Source organism: Saccostrea cucullata, unplaced genomic scaffold (assembly GCF_032062105.1).
Source record: "Saccostrea cucullata isolate Sc308-1 unplaced genomic scaffold, CSIRO_AGI_Scuc_v1 ctg3462, whole genome shotgun sequence".
In the NCBI taxonomy this organism is placed as follows: Eukaryota; Metazoa; Mollusca; class Bivalvia; order Ostreida; family Ostreidae; genus Saccostrea; species Saccostrea cuccullata.
The window spans coordinates 1-17,601 of NW_026937932.1; the positions used below are offsets into that span (position 1 = coordinate 1).

A 17,601-nucleotide genomic window follows, 5' to 3' on the forward strand; every position below is an offset into this window, starting at 1 on the left:
GGGGGGGATGATTTGAACAAATTTGAATCTACATTACCTGAGGATGATTCCACATGAGTTTCATCTTTCCTGGCCCAGGGGTTTCCCGGAGAAGAAGATTTTAAAGATTTTTCCTATATATTCCTATGAAAACTTGGGTGGCCCATTTTGGCCCCACCCTTGCCCCGGGTGCATGATTTGAACAAATTTGAATTTTACCTGAGAATGATTCCACATGGTTTCATTTTTCCTGGCCCAGTGGTTTGGAGAAGAAGATTTCTAAAGATTTTTCCTATATATTCGTATGTAAAATTTGGGGTGGCCTTTTGGCCCCCCCTTGCCCCAGGGGGCATGTTTGAACAAACTTAAATCTACATTACCTGAGAATGATTCCACAAGAGTTTCATCTTACCTGGCCCAGTGGTTCCGGAGAAGAAAATATTTAAAGATTTTTCTTATATTCCTATGTAAAACCGGGGGTGGCCATTTTCCCCCACCCTTCCCCCGGGGGGAATATTTGAACAAACATGAATCTACATTACCTGAGGATGATCCACATGAGTTTCATCTTTCCTGGTCCAGTGGTTCTGAAGAAGAAGATTTTTATAGATTTTCCTATATGACGACAGACAACAGACAAATTTTGATCAGAAAAGCTCACTTGAGCCTTCGGCTCAGGTGAGCTAAAAATAAAGTGTCCAAGTGCATTAACACACTTCCGTAAATTATAACAATCACTAAGTGATAATGTCTAATTAGATCATACATTTTTTAAAAATAAATTTTGTATTATCTACATAGAAGAAGTATGAGAAAAATCCTCCCCAATCTATCTACATTGTATTTTTTTCAGGAGACGAGTTTACGTCATCGTTTCCGAAGTACAGCTCAGAAAAAGAGAGTTTCATTTTAACTTACACATCAAATTTGCCGAATTACTCATAGATGAATTTTGGGATAAACTGGAACCCTGAGATAAGAATCGCACTAAATATGCTAAATTCTTTATATAAATTAACAAGTGATATATTTTTCGCGAGTCAACTATCTTGATTTCATAAACGAGACAAAATTTGCTCAAGTTTGGGTTTTTGTTGTGTATAATTCTTACTAATACAAAAAGATGCCATTCTACGCAGAGAGACTCGCGTACATGCGCGAAAATTAAGTTTTAGCGAATAAAAAGCAATTTAAAGTAGTTCTCACTTAAATGATTCCTTAATAAAAATATGTCCCTTTCTTAAAGCCATATATGGCGTAACTGATCAAAAAAATAATTTTTAAAAAATACAAAATTAAGAAAAAAATATAGTTGATACATTTAAATTAAAACTTTTCATACAATTGTGAACATGGAGAACACTTCGTTTCATCTAATAATACGATTTTATCTTCTCTATAATGTGTTATTTAAATCTTTTGTATTTTCTTCCGAGTCGGAGAAAATTCAAAGAATCCAAATTAAATTTTTGTGATATCTTTATAACGCAATTGAAATGGATTTTGTAATTTACGGAAAAGTTCTATCTTTGAATAAAGTAATGATACAAATAATAAGTTCCTATAATTTTAGTCCAAAAATTTTCAATGTACATACGCCATATATGGCTTTAAAAAACTCCATACCTATATTAGCGCTGTGGGATTCCTTTAAGCAATACAAAAAGAAGATCGAAATGACAAGTCGCATCATCATTTTGTGAAATGTCTAAACTGACTCCCAGGAAGGCTTGATGTACACGATTTTATAGCAAGATAAACGTCATCAATATTACATGAAATTTGGAGTTCTTGTTTGAACACGTATCTAAAGTGCAATTCCCATGTTAAATGCTCTATTGAATTTGTAATTAAAAATATGTATATAACATATCCCTTTTTAAGATGTGAGACGTGTCTCAACAATGTAACATGCATGCAATGTAACGCGCACTTTTTAAGTTCACGTGATTTTTTTTTAGTTTAATATATCTGACGTTTTCCAGAGTTTTTTTTTTACCATTTTGATATTTTGCGCGCCAGGAATTCGTCAGAACCGGCATCTTCGCTAGCCAAGGGTTTCTGATACGAGAGAAGCGTATCAGAAATACTTGGCTAGCGAAGATGCAGAACTGGCGCCATAATGAAAACTGGAAATTTCAATATCTCAAATTGGAGTTTATTTTCGATACTGCATACCAAACTAAATGCCGAAACAAGTATTAGCTCTCCTAAAAAGCTCGTCTGACGTGATTTGCTTAAATTCACAAAGCGGAAAGAAATCAATAATTATATATATTTTACATATTTTTTTCGTTCGGTAATCTATCTTTAAAAGACCACGTGCAATCAATATTGCCATGACAGCTCAATTTCTTTTAAATCATGGTGAATTTATTTGCAATAACATATCTTTCTATTCTCATTAATACTACGTTTTATTGTAGAACAATTTTTCTGTGGAAATGGGGTATACATGTAGCAAAGTGGCGTAGCATCGTTTTCGAAAGTGGGGGGGGGGGGCAGCCATAGAATTTTTTTTTACGTAACTAAAAAAAGTTGACAAGCAAAAAAAAATAAATAAATAAATAAAATTAAAAAAAGGAAAAGTTTGCCCAATGTCGAAAATCCTATTTCGTGTAGGGGGGGGGGGGGGGGGTATCGGTAAAGTTTTTTCCAAGTGTCGACTACTTTCAGTACCAATTCTATAACACTACATTTCCTATTTACATAACTAAAAGTCTACAAGTGGGGGGGGGGGGGCAACCAGGTTTTCAAATATCATTTCCTATAGTAAAAGTAAGTTTTGAAAATAGTGCCCCCCCCCCCCCCCCGTTGCTACGCCCATGTAGCATTTCCAAAAAATTACCAAATGAAATGTTATTTCCAACAATGAAGTTCAGACTGTATAATGTTAACAGAATTTATTTTGTAATCTATGTTTTCAGTTTTCAGTTACAAAAGTTCTGTTTCATTTTAAAATATTCTTTGAAATGCCATGATATAACTATATCATTATATAATGGTCTATACCATTGTCATTAAAAGTTATGCATCGTTTTACCAGTACAATAGTCATGCCAAGAAAACTTGCACATTCTATCCGGAGAGCAAACTCAATAAAAGCCGAATTAACGTTAATCGGTGATTCTTCCCCAGTGAGATGTGCGCGCGAGGCAATTGATGTCAGGAGTTTTGAGGGAGGGAACTTACGTTTTTATTCTGGGTTTTAACAGGCACGTAGCAACGGGAGCCCCCCCCCCCCCATTTTTCCCAACATTGCCTTTACTATATAAAATGTCCATTGAAAGGTTGGTTGCCCCATCCCCCCACTTCTAACCACAGTAAAGTGATATCAAGGAAATGTAGTATTGTACGCAAAAAAAAAGAAGTGAAAGGAAGTTGGCCTTGCAAAAAGTTGGCCACTAGCCACTAGTAAAAAAATTTTTTTCTATGGCTTGCCCTACCCTCTTTCCCACTTTAAAAAACGATGCTACGTGCCTGTTTAAACTAGGTAGAATACTTATTATTTAGAACCCTTGCATACACACCTATTTTTTGGGGGGTGGGTGGGGGGTGGGGGTAGGGGGCATCTAAATCAAATGTTGTAAAAGTGTAAAATAAAGGGAAAAGAAAGTTTATTTAATTATAATAAGCTGCCTTTCAAATTCTTTTCGTATATCTATATCTTAACATTGGCTATGTAAATATTTTCATTTTAAAGTAAAAATATCAATTATTGAAATAAAAGGTGGAATGAATCAAGTTTTAATTATCTTTTTGCTGCCGTAAATTAACTTGCCAGCGTTTGAGGAATATGGGTGATTTGCATCAATGATACTTTTATTGACTCCATTACTTTGGAAAATTTGACGTGATTTCTTGGCATGAAACCACGAAAACAATAATTTTTGTATAAGATTCCGAGAAAAAAACAAGATGTGTTTGTGAAACACTATGCGCCCGGCGTCAACAAAGTTCGAAAAAGCTATTTTTAGTATATATGGGGTATGCATACTAAATATGAAGTCCCTATCTCCTATGGTTCAAAAGTTATGGCAAAAAGTGGAAAAAGCTATTTTTAGCATATAGGTCACAAGGTTACATGGTCATTGACCTTGGTGTTGTTTGAAAGAACTTTATTAGTGGAGTATGCATACCAAATATGAAGTCCCTATCTCCTATGGTTCAAAAGTTATGGCAAAAAGTGGAAAAAGCTATTTTTAGCATATAGGTCACAAGGTCACATGGTCATTGACCTTGGTATTGTTTGAAAAAACTTTATTAGTGGAGTATGCATACTAAATATGAAGTCCCTATCTCCTATGGTTCAAAAGTTATGGTAAAAAGTGGAAAAAGCTACTTTTCGCATATAGGTCACAGTCAAGGTCACAAGGTCATTGACCTTGTTGTCATTTGAAAGAATTTTATTAGTGGAGTATGCATACTAAATATGAAGTCTCTATCTCTTATGGTTCAAACGTTATGACAAACAGTTGAAAAAGCTATTTTTAGCATATAGGTCACAGTCAAGATCACAAGGTCATTGACCTTGATGTCATTTGAAAGAACTTTATTAGAGAAGTATGCATACCAAATATGAAGTCTCTATCTCTTACGGTTCAAAAGTTATGGCGAAGGTTAAAGTTGACAACAGACAAACAGACAGGACAAAAAAACATATATGCGCCCCGAAAAAATTCGGGCGCATAAAAACTCTACCACCTTTTCATTCGGTAATTTAAAAAAATCCGAATGTATGATATCTCATACTTGTATATGATTAAATCAATTTATGTTATAACCTGTTTATGTTATATTAATAGATGTAACAGAAGTAAAACTTTGGCGAGGTAAAGCCACTAACATTTTTGATTTTACATATGTATAGTATATAACGTGTGTGCACACTTACTTACACAACAAGAACATTAAAGAGCTTTTGTATATTGTTTAAGAAATGTCACTCCAAATTTAGTTACAGGAATTGACACATTTTAAAATGCACGAAATGAAGACAAATCTTGACATTCTAATAAAAAGTTTTCATTGGATTACTAGTATATATTTTGTAAATGAACCATAAAACGATACTTGTACGTACTAAATGAATAGTACTCATGCCCTTGTGCTAAAAATAGCGACATGTACAATAAATACTAACAAGAGGCCCAAGGGCCTTGCATCGCTCTTCTGATAAATTGTACAACTTATCACTTGTATTTGAAGCCTCTAACCCTAAGTATCCTAAAACCTAAGTTGCATCAACTGATAAAAAAGTTTAATGATTCTTAGCCAATTAGGACTTAAGATATTTTAATAAAGCTATTAAAAAACATTAGTAGGTCAAGATGACTTACTTTAAGATTGAAGTTTTCTGAGGACTCAAGATGCATTAATAGAAAAACTAAGATTGAAGATTCTAAGCCAATATGTATTTGAGATATTCAAAAGTAGGTCACCTTGACCTACTTTTTGGTCTACATTCTTGGAAAACCCAAGATGCATCAACTATCAAAGTTTCATGATTCTAAGCCAATAAATACCTGAGATATTCAAAAGTATGTCACTGTGACCTACTTTTTGTTTGACATTCTCTGAAAACCCAAGAAGCATAAACTAACAAAGTTTTGATGATTGTAAGTCAATAAGTACCGGAAATACTTAAATATAGCCATAAAATGTCAAAAGTAGGTCATCGTGACCTACTTTTTGGTCGACATTCTTCTATAACCCAAGATGCATCAACTGACAAAGTTTGATGATTCTAAGCAGATAAGTACTGGAGATACTTAAATATAGCCATTAAATGTCAAAAGTAAGTCATCTTGACTCACTTTTTGGTTGACAATTATCAGAGGCCTTAGATGCATCTGCTGACCAATTTTGATAATTCTAAGCCAATAAATACCTGAGAAATTCAAAAGTAGGTCACTTTGACCTACTTTTTGGTCGACATTCTCTGAAAACCCAAGAGGCATAAACTAACAAAGTTTGATGATTCTAAACCGATAAGTACCAGAAATACATAAATATAGCCATTAAATGTCAAAAGTAGGTCACAGTGACCTACTTTTTGGTCGACATTCTCCAAAAACCCAAGGTGCATCAACTGACAAAGTTTGATGATTCTAAGCCCATAAGTACTGGAGATACATAAATATAGCCATAAATATTGAAAGTAGGTCACCGTGACCTAATTTTTGGTCGTCACTATCCGAAAACCCAAGATGCATCAACTCACAAAGTTTGATGAATCTAAGCCAATAAATACCTAAGATACTGAAATATAGCCATAAAATGTCAAAAGTAGGTCACAGTGACCTACATTTTGGTCGACATTTTTTAGAGTCCCAAGATGCATCAGCTGACCAAGTTTGATGATCATTGGTCTGAAGGTAATCAAAATATGCCTTTTAAACAATTTTAAAACAAATGCCTGCAAAATTCTGAAAGTAGGTCACAGTGACCTACTTTTACTTAAATATGTTTTAAGGTCCCAAGATGCAGCAACTTACAAGATTTGATGATTCTAACCCTCTCAGTGTCTTAAATAATGGGATGAAATGTTTTAAAAAGGATCAGTCATATAGTTCAAAAAGTAGGTCATGGTGACCTACTTTTAAGTTGACGTTGTTCAAGGACCCAAGATGCATCAACTGACAAAGTTTGATGATCATAGGCCTTAAAGTGTCCTAAATATGCCTTCAAATCAATTAGGAAACAAATGCCCGCAAAATTAAAAAAGTAGGTCACCGTGACCTACTTTTGAATTAACATGATGTGAAGTCCTAAGATGCATCTACTTACAAGATTTGATGATCCTAGTCCTTATAGTAAGCAAAATATAGACATTTTCATTAATTGTAAATTGAGGTCAACTTTGAAGTGAGACCACGCCCTTTGCCCCAGGGTCATGCCTTGAACAATTTTTAATCTTCAAAATATCCTGATGTTTGAAAGTTTGGTGAAAATCTGCTTGTTGATTCTGGAGAAGAAGATTTTTTTTGCAACCAGTGCTTTTGGTTTTGTTTTCCTGATTATCTCCCCTTGTTTTAGGGTCCCAACCCTTTTTTTAGTATAAATGGTAGCCCTTGGGCCAAGGATACCCTCTGACAAATTTGACACTGATTGGCCAAGGTGTTCTTGAGTTATGGCCCATATTCTAAAAAGTTAACGCACACCGCACCACGCACACCGCACAAATGGCCATAGCATTAGCTCTTTGAGCCTTTGGCTCAGAAGAGCTAATAAAACAAACGGGGCGGGACACTTTGAGAGGGGTGAGAGAGGTCCTACGGAGTTTTGGTAAATAAAATTACATTGCAAAAGCTCAAAATCCTCTTGAAATGATAGTGTTACACACAGACATAATGTATAAATTTACGACCTTGAACTTTGACCTTTTGACCTCAAAGATTCTTTCTTAAGCCACAGGGAGTTGTTATGTAAAATTTCATTGCAAAAGCTCGAAGGGTTATCCAGATATTGCACGGAAACGAAAGTGTTCTAACAGACAGAATTTGCGAATTTATGATTTTTAATAAAGACAGTAATTAAGTATTTTTGATGATAACATGTATATGTGCCTCTTGTATACAAGCATTTTGGTTCCATCCCCGAAAAAATTAATGGTCCTTTGCAGATGGTGGAAAGTAAATTTCTTGCACATTTTTAAATATACTAACTTTTTACAAAATTGCTAATGAAAAGTAGTTTGTAGACATTAAACTGAGTTATAAGCATTGACTTTGAAAATAATGAATGATAGTTTCCAGCTTTAAAGAAAGTGCAAATCCTTTTGTAGGTTAGACTTTGATGAACAAAATTATTTCGTAAACCGTCACCTAATAACGATCATTTTCGAAATTATTTAATACTAAAGCAATATATATGTTTTAAGAAAATGAATGTGTTTCATTTGGAAGAAATTAAGATAGGTAATATTCCCTTAAAGTTCAGTAGTTTTAATAATTATATATCAAGTGCGAAAAATTGAAGAGTCTGTTGCATATACGTGTATATTGCACATGTTTAGTCAAATAAGAAGCTTAAAATTAGGGGGTAAATGGATTTAAATTGTTTGAATTTACTAACTTTTCCTTCTATTAATATGTTCCGCTTAAAAATTCGTTGCATGGGGCATGATTTGCAAAATTGATTGAACTTTCTCTCTTACTCTCTATCTCCCTCTCTTACTCTCTCTCCTCTTTGATAAATTAATGTCAAGAATGTCTTATATAATATATGTAAAGAATAAATTACATGTACTGATATCTTCAGTTGAAAATAATCCTCAAGGGGGTTCTCTGGTTTTTCACTAAATCAAACATTCAAAGTATATTTGTTTATAAAGAACAGAATTTTTTTCCTCCTCATAATTGTTCTATCTCAATGATAAACTGAGATTGAAATCAAACAGGGACTATATTTTTGGCGAAACTGCGACAAATGAAAATATCCATTTCTTTTTCCTAAGGGCAATTTTAATAAAATGTTTGCTTGCCCTCCCCCGTCTCAGAATCAAAAATACTTCCCTCTTATGATAGTTTAAAAAATCGTTCAGTTTATATTGAGAATATAGTAAATACTGAAGTACCCCCTAAACAATGACAAACTGTAGGAAAAGACCACCCTTAACCAGATAATCATGTTTTCTTTTATTATTTTTTAATACTTACATGAATAAATAATTTTTAAATGAGATATATAATACAACATTACACATTGAAAGTATCTTGGGGATAAACCGTCTTGAACTATTTTAATGACCCAAAGTCATAGTGGCTAGCCTGTTTTATGTTTAAAATTTTCAAACAATCTTGTTTAGAATAAGAGTATTGGACAAGTAAATTTACTGTCATGCAACAAACTTGCAACTATGAAAATATAACACTGGTTCACAAATGATTACATACATGTACTTTGATTTTGCATTGAAAAAATACATGTATCTATAAATAGAAACAGGTGATTTCCTTTTAAAATACTGGAGAGTTTTGAAGGGTTAAGGCTAGGGTTTTCATATTTCATATATTTAGTCCTTATGACAAGACCTTTCACTGTATACCAACAACTTTGACCTTGGAGCTTTTTTTTATAACTTTAACTTTGGCCATAACTTTTAAACGGTTAGGGTTAGGATTTTCATACTTCACTTATACCATCGTCTTCCACCTTCCTCAAATAATTTGACATCATTTATTTTCTCCACGAATGAGTCTACTCTGCTCTGTTTTTTGCAAATATCAAAACAAAATGTTTGTTGTAAATGAGCATTTATTGCAATGCCAAACAAATTAACCAAATATGTACAAAAGTTACATATGACCATATATGAATATATCCTTTATAAGGATATTAATATACATAAGGAAAAAATACAAATATGACTAGAAGAATTTGCAAAAAAAGATGGGAGAACAAACTTCACATCTGTAATCCTTGTGACAAGACCATTCTTTAGAAACAAACAACTTTGGCCCTTTGACCTTGATCCTTGAGTTTGGCCCACCTATCAAAAACTCATCCTTGGTCATAACTTTTAAACAGGTGGTGCTACAGCTTTCATATTTCACAATACAATTGTATTTCTTGTGAGAAAAACTTACTTTGGGTAACAACATATTTAATTTGCATTTAAGGAAAGTTAAATTTTAGCTACATGTATGTTGCCAAATAGGGGCATCAGTGTTTCACAAACACATCTCTCTCTCTCTCTTTCTCTGAATGGTCAAAATTATTGTCTTTTTATCTTCACTATTTTCTTATGAAAATAAGCATTCTGAGAGTAGGACTACTGCATATAAGCAATACATGTCCCGAACCGGGTTCCCCTTTTTCCATAGGATGTCATTTTATAATATGCAAAAATTATGACCAAGATAAAACTGCTTGATGTTAAATTTTTTGGTTGTGCTTAATTTGCCGTTAACTTAAGGGTTTGCTTTTGTGCTCAGCCAACTGAAACTCGTATAAAATAAAAATCTCAATATCTTAATAAATACTTCTTGCTTTTTGATAAAACTTAACCCATAGCACCTTCTATTGCAAAGCTGTCTTGAAATGTATTCAATATTTGGTTGTCACTTGCAATGTCTTGCAGCAGCAATGTGCATAATACACTTGCAGGACTGCACAGCTGCAGGTATAATAAAACAATAAAATGACATTTGTCGTATACCTACAGATAGTTGAATGTCATGGGTACAACTATTTGTTTTGTTCCTAGCAATTCATAGGCGTAGTCACAGGGGGGGGCAGCGGGGGCACTAGCCCCCCCACTTTCAGATCTGGGGGGGCAAGAGTATGTCTGTGCCCCCCCCCACTTTTCAATAAAGAACAAAATCACAGCTATATTTCCCCAACATTTTCTTTGCTATAGGAAATGTTCATTGAAGGATTGAAGGGATAGTAGTTACTTTTTGACCCTAGTATAGTAATATGGAAAAATTTTGGAAAAAAATTGGAATTGAAAGTAACTTGCCTTTGTAAAAAGTTGGCCACTTTTGTGTTTATTGTGAATTATGAGCTTTATCTCAGATATCTTACATAACTGCTAGTGGCAGTTATACATTTTGAGTATGACAAAGCCTGTGATCTAGTGCACATCAATTTTAAATAGGTTAAACATTATACGGAGGATCCAAAAATTTCCAACGTGGTTCTTGCAGACCACGATTAGGTAGCGGGGGACTAATAAATGTTACTTTGTTTCAAAATACCAAAAAATTTTCGAAATTGTTTCCAAATACTGTGAAGTTAAAAACAGGGCTTCAAATATTATGAGTAGAGTAAATTTTGTTTTATTAATGAGCGATTAATACTTGTGTAAGATCGGATCATCCTTCATTGAGCCTCAGTCACTTAAAGTTAAATGTCCAGTGACGGCTACCTGAAACGGCTCTACGTAGTAAACAAATATGGTAAATCAGTTGTGTTACTTGTAAAGGAAAATTTTGATATTCAAAAGTTATTTCTTTTTTGTTGTATTTTTTTTTTGTGAAAAGAGGTGCACATGGTGCAAGTATTATAATTCTTTACATAATGATATTCACACAAGATTGTACTATTTATATACAAGTCATTTTGGACCATACTCATTCTGATTTGCTGAATGATGTTCGAGATATTGAAGCAAACCTCTATTCTTTTAAGACCTCAGTGATAAAAATTTTTGTGATGCACTTTCAGTAAATAAAAAACATTCTGTATCAAAACACTGACACCCTTAATGAACAAAGACATGCAGTTACATTATTTAATAGCTAGATTTAATTTAAAGAATTTACTTTGAACTTTTTAATAAAATTTCTTGTAACTATGTTTACCATGTTTACAGAATGCCTTGTTTCACTAAAAAGAACATTGCTCAGATATTTCTCTGGACTACCAATTTCTGTACTTCATGTGATGCCTGTGTTGCAGCCCTCCCAAGAACCTCCCTTGTAGGTGTTCTATGATAAGGTATGAGATTAGTTTTATATCACAATGGAGTAATTCTGTAAATTTTAAACGAGGGTTTAACACAGTATAATGTACTAGCTGTTATATCATAGTGAGCTGATTAGTCAGTTTCATTTTGTATTGAATTCAAATGTTCTTCTAAGTGTATAGAATGGAAGAATGTATAATTTTTATGATGAGAAATGTATATACAGTTGGATGAAAAGAGAGATGTTGTTTAAATGAATGTTTATACATGTATGTGTCCATCAAATTGTCTCAAGCCATGGTCAGAGTCCGCCTACAGCTCTCTCTTACAGTGCAAGAACTAACTTTGTTTCAGCATCGATGCTGATTTGAATGCTTTCTTTGCTTGCTGATGCTGATATTGGCAATGCTTAGCAGCTTGCTGTTTTTTTTTTAATGCTTATCCTGATGCTAGGTGGTTGCTGAATTAAAGCTGATGCTTATTTTGCTGATGCAGATGCTGATTTATGTAACAAAATTAGTTCCTTGTACTGTACCCATGGCTGCTTGAGCAAGTAAATTAATAATCAAGCCATATGTAGGCCTATAACATCATGTTATAAATCAATGTACATGTAGGTACAAATGTTTGGTAAATAGTCTGGATGAAGAAATTAAGGTCAAATCAGAGATTATTTTTAAGTAATAAAAATCTTCAATCTCTTTTGGGAGGGACTGTTTCTGATCATCATCTTGTAGCTTACTAACAGTAACACAGGTCATAATATCAGGTTTTTAAAATTTTGCTATCAAATCCTGACCTTGTCATTTAACCTTAAGATTTTGTACTGAAACTTGTTTGCCTCATTTAAGAACATGATCCTATATGCTTGTCTCATTTACTTTCCAAAGAAGAATGACATGATCACCAATTGAGTTTACCTTGATCTTATTTATGGTTAACCTCTTTGTATACAAATTAAAATATTTATCTCTAGTGTATGGATTAAACTACTGTGATCTACACAATTGTAAATTAAAATGAGAAACATGTGTATATTCAATGCAACAAACAATTTTTGCAAATATTTACAATGTTACCATAATTGCTGAGGGATGTGTAACCTTTGACCCTGAAATATACATGTCTATCTTTTAATGCTTCTTTCTTAGTCATGATGTATAGATTTATCATCCAATTCAATTTTCTTCTTTGATAGTGATACTGTACTGGTTTTTTTAATGTTATGTTATATAATTTTATAGATTTCAAAGATAAAGAGGAAATGGTTCTAATGATAGAGATTGTCCATGTTGGTTTGTCTCAATCTTTTGGAAAACGTTGGAGAAAATATCAGCAACAAATGAAGACTCTGATCTAATTTATTACTATGTGACTTGAAAGTTATTTGACTTTATGGTAATATTTACACATGTGTTGAACTTTCCGAACATCGTTGAAAAAGATCATATGATGACAATAAACAAAAATACATAATGAACTTTCCACAAGTTTCCAATAAAGAACATTTGGGATCTTGGTAAAGGATATTATAATTAGATTTTTACTTAATTTATATGTGTTCTTGTGCAGTGCATTAAATGCAGAAAATGTTTTTAAATTAGTCTTTTGAAACCAGTGCTGAGAACACAGGTCTCAGATACCCTCATACTCCAGTTATATTGGAAAGATTGAAGTTTATTTTTAAAATAATACCTTAATTATATCTGTAAAGAAACTTTTTACAAAATTAGTCAAACTTGGATATGCTGGTTAACATGTTAAAAGAAATATAATATTCTGGAAGTGATGTTTTGTTCTTCTTTGTGAATTTTTTTTTACAATAATCAAAGACATTTTAATATCTTAATTAAGTCATCATAGCAAAAGACTGTATGGAGCTTTTCTGATCAAAGGGTCTCTGGTGTCTGTTAACTCTGTTTATTTGTCATCCATGAAAATTAAACCCTAAACAATTAAGGGTACAGTATCAAAGTCTTGCATGGGAATGTATAGTAAATAAAGTGCCCCGCCACAGCATGATACGCCCGTCAAATATTGTTCAATAATCATAAATTGGTTAGGATGCAAGAAAATCAGGTAGCCATGATTAACAGATTGACACAGATTTCAATTATCTATTTTCCATTTCTTATTATACATCTCTAAGAGACTTACAGTGTAGGGATTGATTATAACAAATAATACTAGTGAGACATGACTGCAATTTGTAGCAAATATATAAAAATTGAAATTTAATTTTTTTTTTTCAATTAACACATGTATAATTAGTTTTAATCATATTGTACAATACTAATTTAGTTTTAATCATACACTAAAACATCAATTTGTTTTAATTAATTACACCAATTGAAAGATCTTTATCTGGACTAGCCATCAAGAACTCTTAATTAACACAACAACTATGAGGCCATTTCTTTTTGCCCAACTCCTAAGAGATAAATTAAGATAACTGCTGCACCAGATCTAGAGGTGCTCTTAGCTCCTGACAATAAACTCATTAATTTCTCTCTAATTTGCCATGCAAATCTTACTGCTATCAAAATTCTTCTTGACCAGTGCTTGATAATTAAGACCATGGGACAAACTGAATTCCTCTCAAAGCATAAACATTTGTTACAGATTGCTGTAGAGCATATAATGAAAAAATAAGTTTTTACTTAATTAAATGTTTTTTAATAAGGATACAACTATATTTTTACATTTTTTAGGATTATGAAATTTAAAATTTAAAAGACAGTTTTTTAAAAAATTCATTTTAATTAAAGGTCACAGTGACCTTGAAATAGGCCGCGACACACCTTCTACTTTAGATGTATACTTTTGCTAAGTTTGAAAGCTCTAGGTCTAATAGTTTTCTAGTTATGAGCCGGACAGGATTTTTCCATATTTTGCTATAGCATCTTTGTTGCAAATATATAAAAATTGAAATTTAATTTTTTTTTTAAATGAACACATATATAATTAGTTTTAATCATATCATACAATACTAATTTAGTTTTAATCATACACTAAAACATCAATTTGTTTTAATTTCATTACACCTATTGAAAGATCTTTATTTGGACTAGCCATCAAGAACTCTTAATTAGCACAAGCAACTATGAGGCCATTTCTTTTTGCCCAACTCCCAAGAGATGAATTAAGATAACATCTGCATCAGATCTAGAGGTGCTCTTAGCTCCTGACAATAAACTCATTAATTTCTCTCTAATTTGACATGCAAATTTCTGCTATCAAAATTCTTCTTGACCAGTGCTTGATAATTAAGCCCATGGGACAAACTGAATTCCTCTCAAAGCATAAACATTTGTTACAGATTGCTGTAAAGTATATAATGAAAAAACAAGTTTTTACTTAATTTAACGTTTTTTAATAAGCATACAACTATATTTTTACATTTTTTAGGATTATGAAATTTAAAATTTAAAAGACTTAGTTTTTTAAAAAAATTCACTATAATTAAAGGTCACAGTGACCTTGAAATAGGCCACGACACACCTTCTACTTTAGATGTATACTTTTGCCAAGTTTGAAAGCTCTAGGTCTAATAGTTTTCTAGTTATGAGCCGGACAGGATTTTTCCATATTTGGCTATAGCATATTTATTCAAGGTCAGAGCGACCTACTTTTTGTGGGCGACACACCGTCTACCCAAGAAGTATGAGTTGACAAAGTTTGATAATCCTAGGCTTAATAGTATTCAAGTTATGAGCCGGACAGGAATGGACAGACGGACGGACGGACAGACGGACGGACGGACGGACGGACACGAAGCCTATAACATAATACGTCCCGTCTTAAGACGGGCGTATAAAAATGGTCCTTTAACGAGCAGCAGGGTAATGATTTACTCATAGTTAAATGCGAGCATAATCTCAAATATAGTGAAGATTCAAGTTGGTCTAAATCATGGACCAGACCTAATTTTAATAATATTAATATATTTCCCATTTGTATTTTCATTTTTTTCTTCTTCTGGGATCAGAATTTATATAACTGGTCATTGCATATATACATACATGTGGGGAAAAACCAGTAAACATTTTTCTTCAGAATAAGCATTGTTAGCCATATTGATGATGAAATATCCTCATGTTTTGGAATCAATTTTGGATTAGATGTGGCCTTGTGACCCCTAAGTGGGGCCAAAATATTGGCCCATACATGTATTTGTTTTTCACGAGAATTAAGGGGGATAAGAATGTCGTAGAAATCTGAAGAACACCAATATGACTCATTAGTAAACATTGTGGGCCAAGTGTCATTTAAATTGCACACTTTCATTACCCTACAGATTGTTAATCTCTTATTTAGCATATTTTTTTAAGGAGAAAATTAATTGTCTAGCATTAATTTCCCTGTTTTGTACACACCTTAGAGTAATCCTTTAGATAAATTTGGGCTTTCATATAAAGTGCTATTTATAGAACAACAGTGAGTCTCTTTAATTCTATTTTTAATACATTGCCATGTGGTTGGCACTACTTTCATGGCTAACATTTTCTTGTTGAACTGACAAGTATGCATTTTAAGAATTGTACCTGTTGCAGTCAGTTTTCATTTAAAACAATGGTTCTTCACAAATAGTTGTAGCCACTTTGTTTATTTAACTATTTCATTTTTTTTTGGATTTTTTAATGCACTGCTAAAACCTGTGGCTGCGCAGTCCTGCAGGTGTTTTGTGCACTTCATAGCTGCAAACTACTGCAAGTGTCAATGTAGCTGCATATACCCAAAGATGGTTTTCATTATGAAGATGAAATGGACCAGTTTTCAAGTGTTAGCAAGGCTTATTTTTAAAGATATTAAGATTTCTATTTTCAGTGAGTCTCACTTCGCTGCACACAATAGCAAACCCTTAATAAAAGAATCTACATTAAGACAAAATTCAACTCATTTATTCAACGTCTTTTTCTCGCTTCATATTCACCATGTTGACCTTCGGAATTTAGGACAGCACGAACAGTTTAAAGCAAACTTTTTTTCTTTTGAGTTGTGAAATTTGAAATTATTGTACAGCAAAATGAAGTTGAAGGAGCAGTATCCAATTCAAGGTTTACATATTTAAGGTATAGGAAGACTACGCTTTCTACGGAACTGATAAGGCCAATCTAGAAAAAAAACTCTTAGTTATGCCAGGTATAAATATATATACATGTAGTTATATTTAAATTTCTTTTTAATGATCAGGTATTCTCTACAAGAATCTGATTTGTCTGCCAATATCAGCGACTTTGTTAAAGTCGATTTCTGAAAGGAAATGTTATGCGAATAAAATTTCTTTTCAGTAACACTAAGATTTAAAAAAGTACAAAGTATTTTGGATGTGGATGTTCAGGAAATCTTCCAGAAGATATTGTTGAATGTAAGTCTTATTTAACTTCATTTATCTATTTGACCCTCAAAGAGGCCGGATTATCTCTCTCTCTCTCATTCTCTGACAACAAATTGCTTAATTTTAATTTAAAAAAATTCATTCAAGAAAACCAATAAGTTTATTTTTTTCATTTCCATAAAACATTTTATCTCTACTGTGTTCAAAGCTCTAAAAGCCGATCATAAAAAACAAAAATTTGTTGAAAAATAATTTACCAATTGTATGTAATTCGTTGAAGCCAGAAGGTTCCGTTGACAAAATTTCTTATGAAACTTCTCATTGTAAAGAAAAGAGCGTTGATATAAACTTATGGAATTTAACCCTAAAAACTCTTTGTACTCTAAATGAAACAAAGACTGCACTTAAAACGACCTGTCGTGAAAACAAATTAAATCTGGTCTAAAATAGGTACATTTAATGACCCCAGCACCTAAGGTATATAAAAAGGAAAATTAAGATACATGCACTTTGTCTGCCTGGTAAGTTACAGCGCAAATAATAGGGATTTTTCTAATAGTGGAAATTTATAATTTAAATGCAGTCAATGTGAAAAACTCAAAAAGTACTTTAGTTTTTGATCTGGAGTAAAAATTTATGATGCATATATTTATACGATATTTAAATAATCTGTCGTTATGGGAAAGTACATATCAAGGTGAAAACTAGAGTACAATTAACATCATGAAAAGAATGGGAATCGATGTGAACATACAATGGTCTAGATTATTAAACAGATTCTTTTTTTCTTCTTCCCTAATTTTGTATTGAATCAATAGCCTTGGAAACATTATTATTGTTAGTTACATGTATTTATCTAAAAATCCCATAA

At 32.6% G+C, this 17,601-nt stretch overlaps 1 long non-coding RNA gene across 1 annotated transcript; it reads left to right on the plus strand.

Annotated features, from left to right (window-relative positions):
* The first annotated feature begins 10,559 nt into the window (after positions 1-10,559).
* Positions 10,560-12,711, plus strand: LOC134249079 (uncharacterized). The gene is made up of 3 exons (XR_009988213.1): positions 10,560-10,883; positions 11,300-11,424; positions 12,637-12,711. It is a non-coding gene; the product is annotated as an uncharacterized LOC134249079 (long non-coding RNA).
* Positions 12,712-17,601: the final 4,890 nt, after the last annotated feature.